This window comes from Mauremys reevesii, linkage group 10, assembly GCF_016161935.1.
Source record: "Mauremys reevesii isolate NIE-2019 linkage group 10, ASM1616193v1, whole genome shotgun sequence".
NCBI lineage: Eukaryota > Metazoa > Chordata > Testudines > Geoemydidae > Mauremys > Mauremys reevesii.
The window spans coordinates 55,444,850-55,455,652 of NC_052632.1; positions in this window are offsets into that span (position 1 = coordinate 55,444,850).

Sequence of the window (10,803 nt, forward strand, 5' to 3'; positions counted from 1 at the left end):
GGTGAGTAACCACGGGAACAAACTACCAAGGAGAGAGATGGCTTCCAAGCAGGAGTTGGGGCCTGGCTGGGAGACGTGCAGCCATGGCCCGGGGCTCAATACAGAGGCCACTGGGAGAAAGTGAACACCGCTGCTCAGAGTAAGGCAGCTCTTTGGCATTGAACTCTAGGACTGTTGACTGCTGAGCAACACAGACCCATGCGGCACGGTCACAAGCTACCCTGGGGCAACCATCCCGTACAGCCTGCCATCAAATACAGCATGCACGTCACCAGTGGGTCATGCCACTTCCAGTGGGCCTGAATGGTCAATGGCAACCCACTGCCTTCTGGACTGACAGCTCCCTCCTGGGGAGGCTCCCAGCACTACTTGCCCACTCGCTGCTTTCTGTGAGCGCTCTCCTGTCACATTCTTCTCGCTTTGTTCCCTCTCTCGTCTCACCCTCTTCAGCACCCAGGGGCGGCTCCAGGCACCAGCACAGCAAGCGTGTGCCTGGGGCGGCAAGCCACAGGGGGCACTCTGCCGGTTGCCGCGAGGGCGGCAGGCAAGTTGCCTTCGGCGGCATGCCTGCGGAGGGTCCTCTGGTCCTGCGGCTTCAGCGGACCTCCCGCAGGTGTGCCGCTGAATCTGTGGGACCGGGGACCTCCTGCAGGCAAGCCGCCGAAGACAGCCTGCCTGCCTGCCATGCTTGGGGCGGCAAAATACCTAGAGCCGCCCCTGTCAGCACCGCAAGGCCCCCACCCCAGCTCACACCCACCGACCCTCTAGATCCTCTCCTCATCCAGATTGCTGCCCAGGTCCAGACACAAAGCATCCAGCTGAGGGACGTATCTGGCCCCATCGCTGTAACATCTGGGCACCTCACAGCCTGTGGTGTATTTATCCTCACAGCGCCCCTGGGAGGCAGGGCAGGGCTGTTATCTCCATTGGACAGATGGGGAAACCGAGGCCCAGAGAGGCAAGTCCTAGAGTTTCAGGCCAGAAGGGACTGCTAGGTCATCCAGTCTGAGGCCCTGTATAGCACAGGCCACCCTCACCCAGCCCCAGCCTGCTATCCCGGCAACAGAAACGAGATCCACAGGAGACCAGACTCTTATGGGTCACAGGCAGAGAACAGCCACTTGCCCAAGGTCACCCAGCAAGGCTCTGGCAAAGCGGGGAATTAACCTCACTTCCCCAAAGTCCCAGGTTAGCATCCTACCCACTGGCCACCCTTCCTGTCCTCTTTCTCCTCAGTCCAGGGCCCATCCTACGGGGTGTTAGGAACGTAGCAGCATGTCATCTTTGCAAAGGGTGGCGTGGACCCTGACTGCACCCGGGGGAAGAGAACGCTGGAACTAGCTCCTTCAGCAGCACTGTAGAGGCCAGTCCAGGCCCACGTGCCCTGAGAAACGTTGCCTGGTGTGGCAGTCCAGTGGATCCCTATCTAATCCAGGGATGGACTCAACGCAGCAAAGGAACCACGAGCCAGGAGGAGAGAGAAACCAACAGGCAGAGGAGAGTGGAAGGGAGAGAGGGGAAAGCCATAAGGAGACCCAGAGGCTGGAGCTGGGAGGGACAAGGAGTCACTGGATGGGGAGGAGAGGAGACAATCCGAGAAGCCCTGGTACCCTGCACCATGGTGCATGACGGGCCCAGAGCAAGCTGCCGCTGGCCAGTCCATTTCAGGTGCACAGAGCACTACCTGTGAGAGTCCTGGGGCTGGAAGGGTGGCCCTCCTCCGGCACCGCCCTGCACTGCTCCGCAGAGTCTGGGGTGCTGTTTGCACCTGTTCACTTTTGCTTTGCTCCAATGGATGCATCAATGGTTCTGCCCTGCATGAGACTCCCCCCCCCAAGGGGTGGAGCTTGCAAGCAGTGCAGAGCCCTGGGGCATGTTGCAGTGGTAGTGCAAACCTCTGTGCTCTGCTGGCCAGTGCTGAGGGGGAAGGGAGAGACAGAGAGGGAGCACCCCACCTGCATCATCATCATACTGCCTCGGGCTACGCCACACCTGTGCCAGCATCCCGAGCCAAGATCTGTGCAGGCAGCGAGCCGGCGGGAGAGTTCCAGCTCCGTTTAGTCCCCTCTGAATGGCTGAGGAGACACCGCCGATAGCTCAGCACATCATGCAATGGTCTGCCTGGGCAGGGCCTGGAGAGCAGCCATCGTCCCAAGAAACCAGCTGCCCCAGGAGAGTGTGTCCCACATACAGCACCTGCCTCCTCCACTGGGGCAGCCTGCCACGGAGGAGACACACACAATGGGAATGGCAGCGTTTCCCCTTGCAGCCAGCATGTTGATAGGGTGACCAGACAGCAAATGTGAAAAATCGGGACAGGGGGTGAGGCGTAATAGGAGCCTATATAAGAAAAAGACCCAAAAATCAGGACTGTCCCTATAAGATCAGAACATCTGGTCACCCTACATGCTGAGGTCCAGAGGAGGCATCCCTTTTCTTCCCCTCTGCAGGCCCAACCCAAGGCAGCGACCGGAGAGATCCCTGGGTGCGGAGAAAAGATGCAGGATCCATCTTGATGGAAAAGTGGAGTGTGACCAACCAGACGCAGCCAGGCTCCCCTCAGCTCTGCAACAGCAGGGGACCTGGGGCACTGGCAGAGCTGAGGGGTGAGGGAGCCCAACACTGGAACAGCAGGGGGCCTGGGGCACTGGCAGAGCTGGGGGGAGCCCAGCACTGGAACAGCAGGGAACTAACTACCTGCCAGTTTTGACATGTGCAGACTGTTATAGGAGCACCAGTGATCTGTATGCTCTGTATAACCTGTAGGCTCAAAAGGTCTGTTACACTCTCCCCACCCCACACACACTTTTGTCTCCTCTCCCTCTCTGAACATCTGTGAAGTGGCTTTCCCCCTCCCCCTCCATCCTGGAATGCTTGAACAGCTGGAAGATCAGAAGAGCTCCCAGGTAGACACAGACAAGGTGTCTGCGACTCTAATTAGGCAGCGCTCACACACCCAATGCATGGACATTGCATGGACACTGCCTGAGGTGGAGTGTGACCAACTAGACGCAGCCAAGTCATCTCTAGTCGCAGGCCATGAGGAGCAGGTCCTTAAAAGGGGAAGGGGCCATGTGCTCAGCTGTGCACTCACAAGATTGTACCTCCCGTGAAGGCCCTTTGCCCGGACTGCCTGGCCAGTGGTTTGCTGCGTTGCATTCCATCGTGCCCCGGGAAGACTTTCCTTCATCGCACTGTCCATCACTGTGCTGTGGGACACTTACCTTGAAGGATCCTGACATCTCCAGTGGTGTGCTTGTCCTGGGGGCATGAGTATGTGAGCGTGACACCTCCCCCCTCTTCTTTTGAGCTTAGCTATCAATATAATAAACGTGCTGCTTTCTGCCAAACTCTGGTGGCTCATTAGTCCTCCCTAAGCTTACTAGCTGGCCCAATTTTGGGTAACAGACAGTGCAGGACACTTGCCAGGGGCCCCTGTACCCTGGCACCAGCCACTCAGCAGCCCCTGCCTCGCACGAGCCCCTTCTGCTCTGAAGTGCTCAGATCTGATCAAGCTGTGAGGAAATCCCTGCTCTACAGCCAGCCTCTGCCTGCTCATCCCCCACTGTCATTGTTTATTCCAGAGGCAAAAGCTGTTTTCCATGTTGCAGGCAGCTCCCAGCTATGCTCCCCCAGGGGGCTGGGCCACCTGATGCTATGAAGAGGCAGGTGCAGATTCCTCCTAGAGCTGATCATTCCCCGCCCCCCCCACCCCTCCGCTCTGCACTACGGTCTCCCCTTGCCCGAGGTTTCCCAGCCTCACATGGTGCTGCAAACAGCCAGGCCGATGAGGAGCAGACGGGCTAGAATCATCCCCACGCTACGGGCCCTCACCCCGTGGCACTGGCTGCGTATCAGCCCTAGATCTCAAAGCACTTTGCAACAAAGCTGCAGCATCACTATGCTCATTTTACAGATGGGGAGACGACTTACCCCAGGTCACACAGCACGGGGATGGCAGAGGCAGGAATGGAACTGAAGAGCTCAGATGCCCAGCCTGGCCCATCTACCACACTGCTTCACCTGCAGAGAAACTCTTCACACAAAACAGCCACAGCCGTGATCTTCTGCTCTCCCCAAAGCGAGCTCTCCTCCTTCACGCAGACCTGTCCCATTCTGTACTCATTGTGCGCTCCTGGGGGTAACCAAGCATCAGCCTCCTGTTCAGCCTATATCCTGCAAACCCAGAGTGCTGTAGAAAGATTAAACTCCTTCCTTCCTCAGGGGCACTACTCCCTTAAGCTCCCCTTCCCACTGTCGCCAACTTCCCTGTTGCATTTCCTAATGTGCCAGCTCCTGGAGTCATATGATCACAAGGAGCTCAACTTTAATTTTAAAGTAAGTTTCTAGCCCTCATGGCTGCAGAGGAAAGCTTGAAAATGTGACCCCCTAAACATCCTAACACCTGACAGCAACCAAAAATAAACAGTGATTTAACATTAGCTACATCGCCTGACTTTTACGGCAATCTCTGGATTTTTAGAGCTTGGGGTTGGGCAGCCTGCCTTCCCCTGCCCCCCAGAGATCTCCAGGGCTGTGCTAATCACCTCTACTTTCCAAGCCCTCTGGGACACAGAATGTTGATCTTGTCCAGCTCTTCCCTGCAGCAGCTGCAGTGACTCAGGTGCTAAGAGATGTGATCTTTCCTGCTGCCCACTGGTGCACAGTCATGGTGGCTTTTTTCCCCAGGCTGCTGTGGTAGCTGTTGTCTAAGCTCCCAGCAGCCTCGTTCAGTGCCTCAGGCTTGGGTTGATCAGAGGAGAGGCTGTGCCCAGGAATGGGTGAGATTCCTACCTACGGACTTTACCACCTTTGCCTTTTCCTTCCCCCAGCACCTCAACTAACCTGTATTTGCCAAACTGCTAACAGAGGAAAGAAAGGCCCTAACCATATCCCAGACATTCGCTACCAAGATACACGACCACCCAGCCCCGATCCATGTGCAAAGCATAGGTGAGGGGCACAGGCTGCCCCATGTTATCACTTATCTGGTCTAATGGGGCTTCCTAGGGTGAACACCTCAGCCCCCCGACCTCTGCCCCGTACAACCAATTTAAACCAGGTGCACAAGCAGTGAGTTGGACAGGCCTCCCACACCTATGTGCAGCAAAAGCCACTCGCCCCAGGCAGCCGGGCCGCTCCCCAATCTTTGGAGAAGAGGAGTCACGTGCTACCTGCAGCTGGGAGAAGGTGGAGCATCTCACACACTGTCCTGCTCTCTATGTTGCCCATTAAGCTCCATGGAACAACCAGAAATCCAGCCTCACTCACCCACATCTGCTTCCTCCTGCGTGAGACCTTCACAGAGCCCAGGGCCGGCCCTCGTGCCCTTCTATAAGGCTCCCAGGGAGAAGCAGGGACTCTCCTGCTCCTTTCAAGCTGCGAGGAGGGAAACAGCCGAACCACAGCCTGGAAGGTTGCAGCAGGCATGCACTGGTTTGGGGTAGTGAAAATCCAAGATGCTGCACCCTGCTAGTGACTCTCTTGCTGGGAGCCTGGCCTCTGGTTCCCCCTTCAACCGCCCAGCTGTCTGCAGTTCAAGCGGAGAGAGGAGGGCAGGTTGGGGGCTGTTTTGCCCCAGCACCCTTTGGCTGATGCTGACTGTGACAGAAGCCAAAGGGTTGTCATGGCAACCTCTGCTGAGGGATACTCCTGAATCCGTAACCGTAACCTCCTGTCGGAGAGCTGTAATGGAGCAATTCCTCCTGGCAGCCCAGACCTCTGGAGAACGCCCGAGGGCTGGAAACACCAAGCTGCCCGCTCCGAAATAGGCTCTGGATAGGAACACAGCTCCAGCAGAGCTGCCTAGGAGCCGAAGCATAGGAAAACTGGAGCAGGGAGGAGAGGAGGTCTTGCCCTACCTTCCCATGCTGAGCCAAAGGTGGGGGAGCCAAGGAACGTCTGAGCCCTCCGCTGGAGACACCAGCCGCTCCCAGGGAAAATGCTCATTGGTGTAGCCCTGGTCCAACCCTCCCAACAAGGTGAGCGTGTGCTGCCGGCCTAAAAGGAGAACTCAAGCACCAGGTGCAATCCTGGCCCTATTGGAGTCATTGGGAGTTTTGGTCTCTGCTCATGTCCCCTCTGTCCTACTCCCCAGAGCCTGGCTCCCTCTCACACACATCCAAACACTGGCTGATTATATACATGAAATTTAGTCACACAAACCACCACAATCTAGTCTGAATTTTTTTCTCACGGTACAGGCTTCTGGCCCTCTGACTGGGCCAGGTAAAGATACCTATTTCCCCCGCCCTTACTTGGGGCCTGCCTCCTAGAAGGATGGCTTGGATGTCCTGTCCCTGGGAGTCAGGACGACTTGACACACAGGGAAAGGAAGATCATGACAATCACTGATCTGCCAGGTCCCCAAGAAGGCTACAGTAACAAATATTGTATTTGATTCTGTGGATGCACATGCACCTCCCTGAGGGATTTTATTGCTGGGCCCTCACCCATCCTCTCCCTACCTTTGGCTTTGTCTACACTGCCAATTGAACGACACAACTTTTGTCGTTCAAAGGTGCTTAAAAAAGCTCTCCCCCCCCACCCTCCCAAAAGACAAAAGTTTTGCCACGGCAAGTGGCCATGTAAATGGCTCGTTGGCAGCAGGAGCATTCTCCTGCTGACAATGTGAACCCTGCTCATAGGGGGTGGAAGTATTTTGTCGGCAAACACTGCCCGACTGTTAGCAACACGGCCGTGTCACTAAAAGCTGTGTGGTGTAGAGTCAAGCTTGAGTTCCTCCTATGTGGTGAGGCAAGGCTAGTATTAGTGTCTAAGGGCTTTGGGGCAGGAGCCACAACTTGCTCTTTGTCCTGTGAGGTGCTGAGAGCATGGTGGGTGCTATAAACACACCGAGTAATGGACCAAGTTACTCTGTTTGCCTTGCACTGGCAGGGGACAACAATGCTGAACCAGTCCATCTGTGACCAACTTGATACGCTTTGCCTCTACTCATGAATTATCAGACTCATCGTGGCTATTATTCACTGAATAATTGTGGAAGATAATTCTTGGGGTTTAGCGTATTCATGTAATCAATATAGGAGCTATGTTGCTTAGTTCTGGATACAGGGCACATGGCAGATTTCTGTTCCTGGATTGGACGAGCATAACTCCACCCCCAACTGGGTCACCTGTGCAAAGACTTGACCGAAGAGTTCAAAAATTGGCTGTGATCAAATATTGGCCAGCATTCACTTCGTGTTCATTGCTCCCATCGACATTCCTGCTGATGGAAACAGCAAATGCAGGAGGTGGCAGTGAGGTGAAGCAATTTTGCTTATTCATACCCCCCCACACCACCACCACTCACACAGCTCTTCTGAGCCTGGACAGGTGTGAGGCGGGGAAAGGGAGGCCACGTCTCACTTCACTATTGCTCCATTTCTTTTTAAAAGACTTTTATTTCAGATCTTGGTCCTTTTTGCTGTAAGTTGCTCAGAGCCGGATGGCACCACAGCAGTAGAGATCAATCATACTGTAAAGTTTGGCAAATCATTTCTTTTCTGTCTATCACATTTGGTCTCCTCTTAGACTGTAAGCTCTTTGGGGCAGGGACCCATCTTCGATTCTGTTTGTACAGCACCTAGCACGATGGGGGCAAATAATATATACTACTACCCCCAAGTCTCCAGCTTTGGTATGCTCCAAGGTGGTTTCATCTGCATGAAACACCTCAGAGGGCGACTCACCCTTCCTCACCCCTGCCAATAAGAAAAGCAGACAAGGAATTTGCAGCCAGAAGGTGCATAAAAATTTATTTTTTTACAGAATTCTTCTGATAAAATCATATGGCTTTATAGGATCCAGACTGTCATTGGAACACAGTGTCAAGGGCAGAAGGCCTTTCAGCCTCTGCACTTCATTACAGTGTTTCTCATATAGAAGATGCCACATTTGGGTCTTGGCTGTGACAGGAGGCTATCACAGACTTAACACACTCAAGCAAGGACTGGGGAACGACCAGTGAAATGGGAAACTCGACGTGGACTCGGCCCCCACCGCACAGCAAACAGTTTCTGGGGGCCCGAAAAATAATCCAACCAGAAGATTGTGCAGATTCCACTGTGTGGTGGGACCAACATTATTCCTACCAGCAATGAGAGGTGGGCAAGGGAACAAGGGGCAAGAATGCCACAAAACCATGCCCTCCATTTCAACCAGGAGGGCTGCTCTGTCATGAGAGTGACTCCTAGGGAAAGCTCAACTCACAGCTCAATCCCAGGCCACCGGAGGGCTGACGGCACCCAACATGGACAGTCACCAAGAGCCAGCTCCTCTCAGCCGTGGCAAGCCCTGAGGACAGAGACAGCTGGGCATTGCTAGCTGAATTCTGAAATGCTTCTACCTGCTCCAGGCTGTCACGGGGCAGCCTGGAGCAGGACAGGAGGGCCCTTTGGCAAAGGCTGTGCCCCGTGTGAACACTGAAAAAGGGGAACGTGGCTCGGTTAAAAACAGAAATGCTCTGGAGCCCTTTGCCTTGATTTAGCAAATACTCCCTCGCCTGAGGGAGGCACCCGCTGCCAGTCAGCTCTGTGCTTCAGAGCCATGCAAGCACGGCGACCGGCTGATCTGTGCAACAGCACCCTGCACAGGTGTCTCTGGCAGCTTCTGGCAGCTGGTGGGTGCTCTTCCTCCACCCCCTGGTGAGGAGACTTCGGCCCACAGCCACGGGCTCCACACTGCAAAGCCAAGGCCACGAGTTCAAGATCACCCCACCCCACCGTTCTCTGCCTCAGCTCGGAGAGACAGGCCCCGTAGCAGGAGCCACTTCGACAAGCACACACGTTACCCACCACCAAGAATCAGAGAGGACGGGGGCCATGCTGAGCTCCTTCAGAAGGCCCCTGGAGCAGGCCCAGCCTGAAGAGTCTGAAATGCATTGCCCAGTCCCCGCCCCAGCAAGCCAGTTAAGGAGGAAGATGCTGTACTCAGTCGCCAGAAGACCCCCTACACAAACGGATTTAAATGCAGGCTTCTGCTTCGAGCCCAGCCTTCACACTGCAGCCTGAAACTATTTTAAACTATAGCCAAGCATACAGGAAACAGGTACATCTTCCATCAGGTCATCCCACAAAGATACTGCACAGAAACCTGCCCTGAGTGCGCACAAAAGGCTGAAGTGCTAGCGGCATTTCCTGAATCAATACTTCATGTTTTTCTCCACCAACAGGCATGAACAGAGCGCAAACTTTATGCAGCCGGGAGGTGAGGAAAGCAGAGACGGGCCTGGATTGGCTGGCGGAGAGGACAGTCCTTACCCCGGGACGGTCTTCAGCGAGTCCCATAGGAGCTTTGTGCTGGGCCGATAAAATGGGAGCTGGTGTCTGAACAAGAGGAGCAGCAGCAAGGGGCTGATAGCCCCTGCATCCGCCAGTCAACCACTTTGGATCAGAAAAAGCCAGGGCGTCAGGGAAAGCAAAACTTCCAGTTCAAGGAATTTCCAGGAGACTCAACAATGAAAGCTACGTATACGAAGTATCATGTGCCGCTGCAGAGCCCTGCAGAGACCATGGTCATGCAGTACGGACGCTGGCTACTTAGCTGCACAATACCCCATCACTGAGCATCCGCACCAACAGCACAAATTCCATCAGGTACTGCAGCTGACACAGTAACATTACAGTATTGGTTTGACACTGTGCAGGTAGTATAGACACCCCACACTTCTAACGGTGAATTCAGACACATCAGTCCTTTGCTTAATCAGCTGGTATATCATTGTGCCAAACATGCCATCCTTGCCCAGGTTAACACACCTCCCAGGATGCCTATTAATACTGGCGACCCAAGCAGGGTGGGGTAGGAAAGGGGAAAACAGCCTTGTGAAGGGTGGGATGGGACAAGCTGTGAAGGATCTGCCAGGCAGCAATCCCCCATACCTGTGCATGGTGGGACTGGCTGGAATAGGAGCTGCTAGGAAGCTTGGTTGAGGTGGCAGGCGGTGAGCACCTGGAAATCATTTTCTAGTGATTGCCTTTGGTTGACACTGGAGTGATGTCACAATGCAGGGTCTTTTACAGGGACACAGGTTGGTTAGACCCAGATGGAAATTTAAAAAAACATCTGATAAAGCCTACTATTAAAAAGTCATTTCATGATATTGAACGTAAAACTCACAGAAAACAGGAGGGCAGGTTCCAATCCAAACCCCTCTACCCCTGCATGTTTGCAACCCCAAAAGGGCAGCCTTGAGCTAGTGCAGGAAAGCCAGAAAGGGAACGTAACGAAGCAATTTCCAAGTGCAGGAATAGTTAAGTAGTAGATTAGGTTTTCAAAGGCTCCCTTTTACTAATCTAAGGGGGTTGTTGGTGACCATTGTAAAGGCTTCTGATATTAACTTGAACCTGATGGCATCCCTGGACACGTGGAAAGGGCAGAAGGGTCCCTGGAATACCTTGTAAGCGACAGTGCTTCCAGAAGCGTAGCTTTGCTAAAGTCCGGCAGCTTGGAGAGTCACAATGCCTCTAAGGTAAGGAGGATTGGCCAGCAGTCAACACAAGGATATGCCAATAAATACCAGGAGACATTAGATGGCTACTAGACGGCAAGAAGCACGACGGGTGAATCCCCCTCCATGCAGCACCTTTGACAATACATTCTCTAGTTAGCCTAGGCTTCCTAAATCCCAGTTTTGTCCATTGTTTCCTGATAGAGCTTGTGCTATAAGGACAGGGCCCCGAGCCCACTGCACAGCTTCACCTCAGAGGAGAGAAAACGCAAGTCGGCACCAACTCTGGTGCTTGCAGAGTCCCCGCGGGCTCCAGGAAGTCCCCGTGAACCACACTGATATAAAACGAT